At 40.2% G+C, this 11920-nt stretch overlaps 1 long non-coding RNA gene across 1 annotated transcript; it reads left to right on the top strand.

The window, feature by feature from the left end:
• The first annotated feature begins 2950 nt into the window (after window positions 1-2950).
• On the top strand, window positions 2951-5289 carry LOC311338823. The gene is made up of 3 exons (XR_014633179.1): window positions 2951-3067; window positions 4702-5075; window positions 5185-5289. It is a non-coding gene; the product is annotated as an uncharacterized lncRNA (long non-coding RNA).
• Window positions 5290-11920: the final 6631 nt, after the last annotated feature.

Below are 11920 nucleotides of genomic sequence, written 5' to 3'. Positions count from 1 at the left end.
GCCTCTGCAAAGAAAGTGAAAGTCAGCTTGCCTTGGCTAACTACAAAGAAGCCAGTACCTGATGAAAATGGCCACCCTATTACAGGGTCATCAGAGCATTATGCTCTTTATGACCGCTTTCATGAGGAACACCAAAGACCCAAAGGATGTTCTGCGCAAGGTAGAGCTTGTGCCTGAATTAGGTGGCTGGGCCAATAGCCAGTGTGCCGAGCAGCTCTTCAGTGGATTGAGGAAGAACAACCACTTCTTAGACATGATGAGTCTATCGTCCCATATTTTTTTAATGAAGAACATTTTGCACCACTACAACAACGGATGCAATGCCAAAACAAAAGAGAACATGAAGAAAACATTGGGGAGTGCACTGCAAATCCAGTTGAACTCCAGTGGGCAGACGGTTTTAGGTATGTATGTGCACAGTATAGTTGTGACATTCGGATTTCAAACTGGTATTGTCTTGTAAAGCCATCTCCTGCAATAAAAAGGCTTTATTAATCCAATGTGTGGAAATTCCTAGCAGTAATTGTTTGTTTTGGTTAACACGTACTGTTTAGAATGTCAAATGTCATAATCTTAATTGTTTCCTTTGCCTGCTGACAGCATCAGCAGCCACTGCTGCATCTTGCACAGCTGCCCAGTCTGTAAACACTGCAGCAGCCTCTGTTGTGACACAATCCGTGGCACCCCCTGCGAACCAGGCCGCTGCCATCATCCCACCACTGACCACCGGTACGAACCAGGCCGCTGCCATCATCCCACCACCGACCACCGGTACGAACCAGGCCGCTGCCATCATCCCACCACCGACCCCTGCTGTCAACGTAGCCTCTACAATTAATGTAGAAGCTTCTGGCATGAGTGCAACAATAGCAGTGGAAGCTCCAGCTACAACCACAACAGGTATTTTAGTGCATTAGATAGTGTAGTATTAGGTGCTACATTTTTGTACTGTGATGATCCAGAGATCATCACAGTACAAAAATGTAGCACCTAATACTACACTATCTAATGCACTAAAATACAATGTTGTACAACTTGTAACATTATTTACTAAGTCAGTTGCTGGAAAGACATGCTATGGTACAAATTCCACACATTGCTTATTATGCTCCTGTCATTTCTGAAATTGGGCTTCTCTGACCATATTGCAGGAGGTTTTGAGGTTTGCAATCAACACTGTTGTGGAATGAAGCACATATACCACATATGTGCAAGAAGGGAAGTAACGGAGCATGAGATGGACGAAGGGCAATTGACATGGGTAAATTTATTTTTTTATTTTTCTTGATTTAGTTCTAATAGGTCTAATATGGCCCACATTAAACAAAGTGAAGTATTTTCTTCATATAATTGAGTTCTAAAGAGGTTTTCTATTGTCGTTTGTTTTTTGCTGTCAAGTATGATATACTGTAGTAGTAAGTACTTAACTGACAAACTGTCATTTTAAAGCTTGATGATGTGTTGGATGACACAAAATCACCAGACGAGGCGATTTGTAAAGTGGGCACCACAGTTTTAAAAAGGCTGGACTTCCTGTCCCTGGGATTGGAAGTGGAGGCAACAGTAAGTACACTTTTAATCACCCAAATATTTGAAAATTGTTTAGTAAAATGTCTTTGCAATCCATAAAACATTCTGTTGTTTTATTACAGATCGTCAACTGTTGTTTATCACTGGTCATCAAGATTGCCAGGCAAAAGGTGTGTATGGATATTTTTTGTATCATTTCAAGGTACAACTATCATTGATAGTGCTTATTTATTTTATGTAAACCCAAATAATTTAAACTGGTGTTCTGTGATTTACAGGGAAAGGATGTTCATGCTGTGGATGTTATCCCCACTTGGAGACCTCTCAATGTCGACCCGTTTCTCTCGCTGCCAGTAAGTTCTATGCATGTGTTGTGTATGGCTTAAGTTTGTTAACCCTCTACATAGTGACAGTATCTTGTACTATGGTTGCGTATCTAAAAATATCTTCACATTGAAACTACAAGCTCTTACTGTTGTCATTCGAATGATGCAGGTAGATGCAGCATCTAGAGACTGCATCCTTTTTCCTGTATGGAAACCAGGACACTGAATACTAGGTGTAAGTTTAACAGGCATCATGTCAGTTTTTTATAAGAATGTCACCATTTTATTATTTGGTCACATGACAGACTTTTCAAATATTGTATATCTACTTTTAGTTTTTAAATTCCAGCCACACATTGTCATGAGAAGTGTAATCTATGTCATGTAAAATAATCTGCTTTGTCACATATGTTCACTTAAAAGTTATGAAAAAGCCATTACAGTGAAGCTGTAATGTACATTTGCAGTAGTACAATGCAGATTCAACCTTTACTTGAAAATTGTATATTTTACAGGTCCTGAAGCCTAAATTTAAGAGGATACGTCTTGATTGCTCCAAGCTTAGTTGCTATGGAGACTGGCATTGGCACTGTGGCGTGTTCATGCTAATGGTAAGTGATGGGATTGTGCACCTCGGATCATTGACATGGTTTATATGTACAGTAACAACTGTGTATCAACTGTTCTATCATATGAAAAGAATGTTAACCGTTGTTTATAATATGGATTACAGTACGCACTGTACATGGCACTGGACTGGACCTTCGACTTCACTCAGGTCAGCAATTTAAATATGAAATTGTTAATGTACAGATTTTAGGATTGAAACTACAATGACATCTTTCTTCATCTACTAGCATGATATGCCACATATAAGGAGATGGTGGTGCCAGCTTGACCCTGTCCCTGGTGCCTTCCTGCTTCAGAGAAGTGGTGGAGAGGGAATACTTTAAGAGAAAAGTGCATTTTCTGTGGCTTGACAGTAAGATTACAAAAACGGTCGTAGCTATACTGGTTGTATACTGCATGTTTTCCATGTTAAATCAATTTGAGAAATCATCTTATTCTCAAAATTGTTGTAACAACAGGTGTTGCAACAGGTGTTGCAAACTGGACCATGTTCTCGGCACAATACAGGGCAGACTTTTACAAAATGTACACTCTGGATATGTGTGGAGAGTGCAGGGTGACTTTCAAAAACTGCATACCAGGTATGAAAATTATGCATGGAAATGTAATGAGTACTTCTTTCAGTTATTGCTACCTAAAGATGGCAGTGAAAACTTGTTTTTAAAACTTTTGTAGAAGTTGTTGCAAAGACTGTAGTGTGTTGACCAAGTACTTGAAGACAAATTTATTCCTATTCCATGGGCATCCATAAGGCAGTAATGATGGTCTCATGCAGTAGTAAAATAATAATAAATATGGATATAAATAATTTAATAACTAATAATTGTAGCCGCTTAAAACTGACACAAGTAAACATTGCAATTACAAGTAATAAAACCCAAGAGACACAAAAATAGAACCTTACAGTGGGTATCTCTATGGGTAGAATACTGACCAGAGGACTTCTAGACACCAAGGGTTTCTTCAATGTGATAATCCATAGAAAATAAAGGGGGGCCCTCTAACAAGGACTGTTTTTATTTAGCGACAGGCTACAGGAAAGGGGAAAAGAGGGGGGCTGCGGGGCATCTACTCCGAGAACTCACATGCTGGCTTCTGCTCTCACACAATAAATGGGCCATGGGTTGGTGGGTGAACATTCATTTATTTTTATTTAGAATTTTATTTGGTTGAAAAGTTTCCAGGATGCTGTGAATGTTGGTCGAAATAGGATCTACAGAGGGGCAACTCCAAAATATATATGAAAATGCTTTGTGTCCATGTTTATGCCACATCGGGATTTGGATACACAACTAATACTTGTTAGTAGGATCAATTATCTATTGGTTTTTGTCTTCTCATGGAATTTGTTGACAGAATATATCACTAGATTTATCCTTTCATATATGTCACTCAATATTTCTTATGTGACTTATTGAGTTGATGATGAATTGTCCGCGGGGGGGGGGGGGGGGGGGTCATGCAGGGTCGATTGCAGGGTCATGTCAAAATAAAATTATATCGCCGGGGGGGTTATGCATAAAGTGATCAGAGGTCCAAATCCCTCCGGGATAAATAACCAACAGTCCCTAAGTTACGTAAGTTGCAATTTACAACAGTTTACAGTTACTTGTGGAGACCATAAGTGGTTTTACCACAAGTCCATTGGGTTGAATTTGTTATTACCCAGTGTGCTTTGTGGAATGGTCTCAATGTTTTGTTTTATTTCATGTGAATAGCCTAGGCCTAGTTTACTAGTAGGCCTTTTTTTCAGAAAGCAGATGTTCGTCACACGATGTCATTGATGTGAAATATTAATGGAGGCTATCGGGTGACAGCGGCAGAGGGCTAACCTGCCTTGGGACTCCCAGCATCCTGCTCTTAAAGGTGACATATTATACCACCAGGTGGGAGTGGGATTAGCCCTTACGAGCCGTTTTTTAACAATCACAAGTGGCCGTGTGCACCTAGATGTACGATGGTAGACTGATCTATCCAGCTCACATCTAGGTGGACACGCCCACTTGTTCAAACTGCTTGCAACGGCTAATCGCATTCACACCTAGTGGTATAACATGTCACTTTTAAACACGCTGACGCTGGAGGGGTGTTCTGACAGGCAGTGTGGTGTCGTTCTGATAGGCTTTCCTTTTTTTTGTGATTATTCATGTGCGTCTTCTCTCTCCCCTGCTCTCTGTCTCTCTCCCCTACTCTCTGTCTCTCTCCCCTGGACCAGGGCAGGACGCCCGCCTACTACTACAACTGCTCCAGAAAGGGCCACTTTGGCCACGTGAGTCGCCGCTTCAGTTTGCACCGCAGCATCCTCTCCTCTTGTCCCTCCCTCTATCTCTTTACCCTGCTCTCCCTTTCTTCATTTTCTCCAAAGCAAATAATGAATCAAATTTATGATCTAAAGATGAATATTATCAAAAAATATAGCGAGCGTGTGCCCTTTTTGCAAGATCAGTATTAGGTGTTTGTGTGTGTCTCAGGCATGTACACAGCGTCGGATGTGTAATGGGACCTACCCCAGCACGCCCTTCATCAATCACTACGACACTCCCGTCAACTTCAACCAGAGGGAGCACAGGGTGAAGTGGAAGGTCAAAGGTAAGCTCTGTCTCTCTCTTCTCCTCTGACACACAGCACCCTGACCCCACTAGTTTCAGAATGCCACTGAATAACGTTGTGATTTTATTTACTATTCCCCCCCGTCCAGAACTTGAGGAAGCCGGCCTGCTCGGCACCACACCCAAACCCCCCCACCGCCCCGGGACCACCGAAGAAGGGGCAGAGGACCAGCCACTACCACGACTACAAGAAGAAGAAGAACCACCACCGGCAGCAGAACGCCAACACCCGCCCCTCCTCCGCCAGGGTCCCCACGCCCGGCTCCAGCTCCACCCCCACCCACGCCCTGCTGGCCGGCCGTGGTCTTCAAGACCAAGATGTCCGCCAAGCTGAAGTCGACGCCCATCAGCGGCGCCGCCAACCAGTGGAAGCCCAAGCGTGACGTCCCCGCCACCAAGGCTCCGCCCTCCTCCTCCTCCTCCTCCTCCACCACCACCGCCGGCGCCGCCACACCACAGAAACGCACATTCTACGAGGAGGAGTGCTTCCGGGGCGGGGAAGAGAAGGCGGCGAAGAAGAGCAGGAACAAGAAGAACCCCAACCGGCTGAACTGGGTAGCGGCGGCGCGTCGCCCTTCAAGTGAGAGTCCTACACCCCGCAGCAGCTGTACGGCGGCCGTGGGGCGGGGAAGGAGAAGGGGAAGAGGGCCGGCGGGAAGAAGAAGAGGTCATCTAAAGGCGGCGGCGCAGACATGTACCCCGCCGACGAAAACCTCTTCACCATCAAACAGGGGAAAGGGAAACGCAAGCAGCAGAGCGACACGGTTACCGCTACAGAGCTGAGCTGTTGGTCTTGTCAGCCTGAATTCTGTTGGTTTATATGAACACACACAACACAACACACAACTGGTTGAAACACTGCAGTAGCAGAAACCTCAAAGATGAATGGAAGGCAGGTTCAGAATAAATGTGGAGAGGTTTCTTCATGGTCTTCTAAGTGGGTTGGTTTATTTACTTCCATGATGTTAAGTCAAGTGAAGGCGAGTTAACCAAAATTGATATTGATAAGTGGCTGTCAAAGGAACCGATTGTTAATGTTTTACCTTAATTTCCTTATGAGTCTGCTCAACCTCTGTTCAAATAAAAAAGTTTTTGGCTTGTAAATCTGTCAAGCCTATAGACTTTGGTCTCTCATTTACTTTCATGCTGTGCGTTTGCAAGTTCCAACTTGGAGATTGAATATAGTATAGGAGACTACCATTGTGCCTCTGATATAAGCTGGTAGTTTTCAGTGCTTTACAGTCTGCTTATTCTTGTAATAGGCCTATAAAACAGTCTACTGCAACACCTTGTGGTTATATTCTGCTAATCAAGTTCTCGCAAGTTCTCGAATGGAGGACCAAGCAGAGGAATCATTCACGTTGGAAGTAATCTCTTCAACTCACTAAACTCCATGCTTATTATTATTATTTTTTTTACTATTCAGTAGCTTTTAAATTTGTTTTTCATGATTGATGGACGCGATATTAAATATTGATTTGATCCAATGATGGCCGTTTATCTGTCAACTGTCTTGAAATCTCACGTTTTTCTGGACACGCATATGTAATATTTTGTGTGCCTACTATAACTATAGCTTGTATAGTCTTATATCTTTACAGAAGCGAGTTTAGAGGCTGTCATAATGTTGACCATAACTGTAAATGCACACCAGCAAGTCCCAGAGACAGAGTTGGGTCAGATATGGGAAAGGTATATTAATTATGTTACTTACATTTGACATGCTTTATGTTGTGTGTTTTTCAACGAATGTTTACTTTGCTAAGCAACGTGGAATCAGTCAGCTTCAGATATGACCCATCTTGTGGAATCTGCGCAGTCAGAAGAGCTTTGGGCCCGGTTTCCCGATAACGTCCAGTCTTAACGCGCTACAAAGACTCCTACGTTTAGACGTATCATTTGTTTACCTACATAGGCATGGTTCCCGAATGGTCTCCTACGACCAGTTCAGTAATGCATTACATTACTGCTATAAGGTATGCATTACAAGATTCTGCAGAATCTTGTAATGCATACCTTATAGCAGGGTCCGCGGGTGTAAATGTTGACTGTGGGGGGGGGGGGGGCGATCGTGATTGTTGACGGGGGGGACGGACGGACCGACGATCGGGATTGGGAGGGGGGGGGGACGCGTGTTTTTTGTTTTTTTGGCCGTGAGAAATTGGATGTGTGGCGTGTGTAAGCAGGAAAAAACGTGTGTCACACGGTAAAACCGTGCAAGTTGGCAGCTCTGAAATGTATAAATCGAATTACGTGGGAGCCAGAGGGAACCAAGCTCCCAAAAAGGCAACAAAGTCAAAAAACTGAGGGGGTCTCTCATATATCTGAAGGTGTCTGCCATATTTGGCATTGTAATTTCATCTTAAACAACGCTCATTATCCATCCCCGTGCGGTATAACCTATTATTAAATAATAAAAAAATAATAATTATAAAAATATATATAAATATATATAAAAACAGATTTAAAAAAAGATATGAAAAAAAAATTATATCAAAAAAATTATCAAAAAAAAAATTATCGAAAAGAAAATATTAAAAAAAAAAATAATTCTATAAAAAAAATTATAAAAAAAAAAATTATAAATTAAAAAAATAATGAAAAAAATTGGACCTGCGCACAAATGTTTTTTTTGGATCTGCGCGCGCATCTTTTTTTTGGACATGCGCACGCGCATCTTTTTTTGGACATGCGCGCGCAGGTCCAAAAAAAGATGCGCGTGCGCATGTCCAAAAAAAAGATGCGCGCAGATCCCAAAAAAAAGATGCGCGCGCAGATCCAAAAAATGTCCAAAAAAAAGATGCGCGCGCAGATCCAAAAAAAGATGTCCAAAAAAATGTGTGCGCAGGTCCAATTTTTTTTTAATTATTATTTTTTTAATTTATAATTTTTTTTTTTAATAATTTTTTTTAGATAAATTTTTTTTAATATAATTTTTTTTTCAGAATTTTTTTTATATAAATTTTTAATATACATTTTTTTTATATATATATTTTTTTTTCATAATTTTTTTTAATATAATTTTTTTTTGATAAATTTTTTTTTATATAATTTTTTTTTCAGAATTTTTTTTATATAATTTTTTTTTATATATATTTTTTTTTCAGAATTTTTTTTAATATAATTTTTTTTTAGAATTATAATTTTTTATTATAATTTTTTAACTGTCTTCTAAATTAAGGAAATGATACAGGGAAACGAATAAATCATTACACGCCACGAGTGAACTTAATAAGCGATCAAGCGATCACGTCATATTTGGCATTGTAATTTCATCTTAAACAACGCTCATTATCCATCCCCGTGCGGTATAACCTATTATTAAATAATAAAAAAATAATAATTATAAAAATATATATAAATATATATAAAAACAGATTTAAAAAAAGATATATCTTTTTTTGGATCTGCGCGCGCATCTTTTTTTTGGACATGCGCACGCGCATCTTTTTTTGGACATGCGCGCGCAGGTCCAAAAAAAGATGCGCGTAGACCCGTAACGTTTCCCCTTGTTTATGTGTCCTGTAATTGTTGTTTCGGCTTTTAAAATACTTTTGGAACTTCTCAGCCCTAGTGTGCGATCTCCCCATTCTTCACTTGATAAACACTTAAAACATTAGTTTGCCAGCTGCTGGTCAGAGATGACTATGGGCATCAAGATAATTAACATGAAAAAGTTCAGTGTTAAATTTCACATGACATGTCATTCACAGCTGCTAGTCAGTGATCAAAGTGTGAATTTCAAATTCAACAATATGGCCAAATATTCAGGTATAACTTGAAAAACATTCTGCAGTTACACTTATGCTAGAACAATAATCCCTGCTCAGATGCATCTAAAATACAATTTAAGACAATAAAATGTGTGATAAACACTTAAAACATTAGTTTGCCAGCTGCTGGTCAGAGATGACTATGGGCATCAAGAGAATTAACATGAAAAAGTTCTGTTAAAATTCACATAACATGTCATTCACAGCTGTCTTGACACGTATGGCTTCACAGGTCTAACTTGAAAATACATTCTGCATTAACATTTTGCTAGAACAATCAATGTAGCAATGTAACAATGTAGAAAAATATAAATAAAATAAATCCATGTCAAATTTCACGTTGCCTTATTAGCAATAACTACATAACTTACAAATGGGTGTAACACACATTTTACAAACTTTTGAGTTATTAACCAGCAATTAGTCTGAGAACACAACACAAAACAATTATGTGAACTTGTCAAATTTCACAGCTGCTAATCAGAGCTGACTCCAAGAGGGAAAACCTGTTTCTTTATTTCATTTTTCTTTTTGCAACGTTTAGACAAGACAAAGCTTTTTCTTTAGAGATCGCACACAGAGCATTTTGGGCCATTATCCAGGAACACGTGTTTCAAAGGTGTACTTAAGGTCCTCCGGATAGGAAATATTGAGTGCATAAAGGAGGCCGAGAAGGTAGGCCATGGGAGTATCCGGAAGGTCCTTTACTACTATGGATTCCTACTACTATGGATTCCTCTAAGATGAGTGCGATGTTTTGGATCTTGGGGGATGAGGCTTCAGCCACACAGGACATACAGAATTCCCACAGTGACTTCCTTGGCAGCCACGTCATCTGGATCAGTTTCCTGTTTGAGGACATTAAGAAATATGATTTTCAATTCAAACTCACATCACATACTACATGTCTTGTAGGGAGCCAGGCATCTCAAATTGGATTGTCATATCCAATATGAAGTTGTCTGTCATTTTAGCTTTGTTGTTGAAGGACCATTCCGGTGTATACTGATCCATATCCCCGTCATTCAAGCCCATCTGGTGCTGTCCATGGGAAAAAAATTTTAAGCAAGCACTCCGATTGGTCAATTCCCATTCTAGAGTGTGTTTAAATGCCTGGTGAAAGAACAGACAAAAATAATGTGCCTAATTACAGAAAGTATCGCTACGCTAACTAGCTGAAACTACTTTCATGAGCCTAGTTTCCATAACAACGTTCAACTGTTACATTGTTTCACTTGCGCAGTAGGAACGAGGCGCTTTTACTATAGGAACTATTTTCTGATGGAGATGAACTCGGGCAGAAAGCTTGAATTTGAGGGCAAATTAACCCTCAATATGAAAACATTTTACAATATTGTTGATAATGAAGATGGTTTGTGTTATTGATTTGCAATCTTACACTCAATGGTGTTCTTGAATGTCATTATTGGTACTTGAAGCACAGGACTTCGGAACTCGGTGCAAGCGCCTCGTTCCTACGGCTGTGCTTTGCGTAGCAATGACATTCAAGAACGCCATCTTGTGTAAGATTGCTTAAAAGAACCGATCACAGGTGGCCAGAGTAGGAAATGTGACATCCACTATCCCTCAGCACAAGTGCTTCCCAGGGCCAGAGCCGTATATAGAGAGAGTTCCGCCAACTCTGTTTAGAACGTTCAGGACAATTCTGTCGTGGATTGGTTCAAAGGTAGTCACGTGTTTTGTGTACGCCATCTTACAGACCAAACATTAATCAATCGTCATTACCATGCTATCAAGGCAAGTGCGACAACTTACAAGAGAGGAATATATATCTGTAATATCATTACTTTTCGAAAGAAAATGTTGTGTTGTGTAGCCTATGGTTGCTCTCTAAGGCCCGGACGTGGTAAACGTCTGCATCATTTCCCTCAGGACCCTACTAGGAGGAAATTGTGGGAGCAGAGGGTCAGAAGGATGAACTGGAAGCCGAATAATTTTTCCTTGTTGTGTGAGGTAAGAACATTTCTATCATGGACTTTGTAAAGAAAACACATTTGGAAAATATTATTGTACCCCATCAATTCATGGCATGCTTCGAAAAAAGTACTAACCAAAGTGAATTTGATTTGAACTTAGCCTAGTAGTGTTAAGCTACACGATGCTCGCTAGCTCTTTGTGCCTTTTTTATGCTAATGCTAGCACTGAACTCCGGGACAAACAACCTGCATCTGCCGTCTGTATTTTTCCACCAGGCTCTTTTATGCATAAGTATGCATAAGTATGCACTGATTATATGCCAGTCTGTGAAAATCTATGCAATTTTTAGAATAATGACAACTATTAATACTACATCATTGCAAGGCTAGCCTACTTGACGTGCTATCTTTCTGCACTGCCGCATTTTACCCTGCATTCTTTCAAAACACCGGCTGCATTGTCTTTGTTTATGTTCATGCATGTCAGAAAGATTGTGATTAACTTTGCACGGAAATCATGTGGATATATTGCAAACAAATGCCCTTTTGCAGCATTGCTTGGTCAGCTATTTCTCGAGTTACAGATAATACATGGTCAGTTCATGTTTGCTGGAGAGATTTATGTTACTCTTGTCTAGAGTCTAGTGCAAACAGCATGGTGCCAAAGCGCTTATGTAATCCATGCAATAACTATGCATTGGGTAGATGCCATTCTGTGACAATCCATTACCATCATTTACTTTCTCTTTGAAATTGCATTAAAATGTCTGACTCCGTTTGTAGGACCACTTCGATGAGACACAGTTAGAGTCACAGAGCTGATGGTGTTAGGAAGCTCAAGCCAAATTCCATCCCAACACTGTTTGTCTTCACCCCACCGACACCGCCCAGCAGACCCACCAAACGAACCGGACTGAAGATGAACCATCTCTGAATGCAAACATTCAGAATGTATTCAGAATGTATTATACGCTATATAGTGTAAGAAGTAAAGATATTAAAGATTGTCTAATACAAAATGTATACTTTTACCGTAATATTTGAGATGTTTTAATGGCTCTTCCCTGATTTCACTGTTGATATTTTAATATGAATATTGAATATGAATTTTCCTG

This window comes from Micromesistius poutassou, assembly GCF_964030765.1.
Source record: "Micromesistius poutassou genome assembly, chromosome: 2".
NCBI classification, from domain to species: Eukaryota; Metazoa; Chordata; class Actinopteri; order Gadiformes; family Gadidae; genus Micromesistius; species Micromesistius poutassou.
The sequence above is the reverse complement of the archived record's forward strand: the minus strand, read 5'-3'. Positions and strand labels throughout refer to the sequence as shown.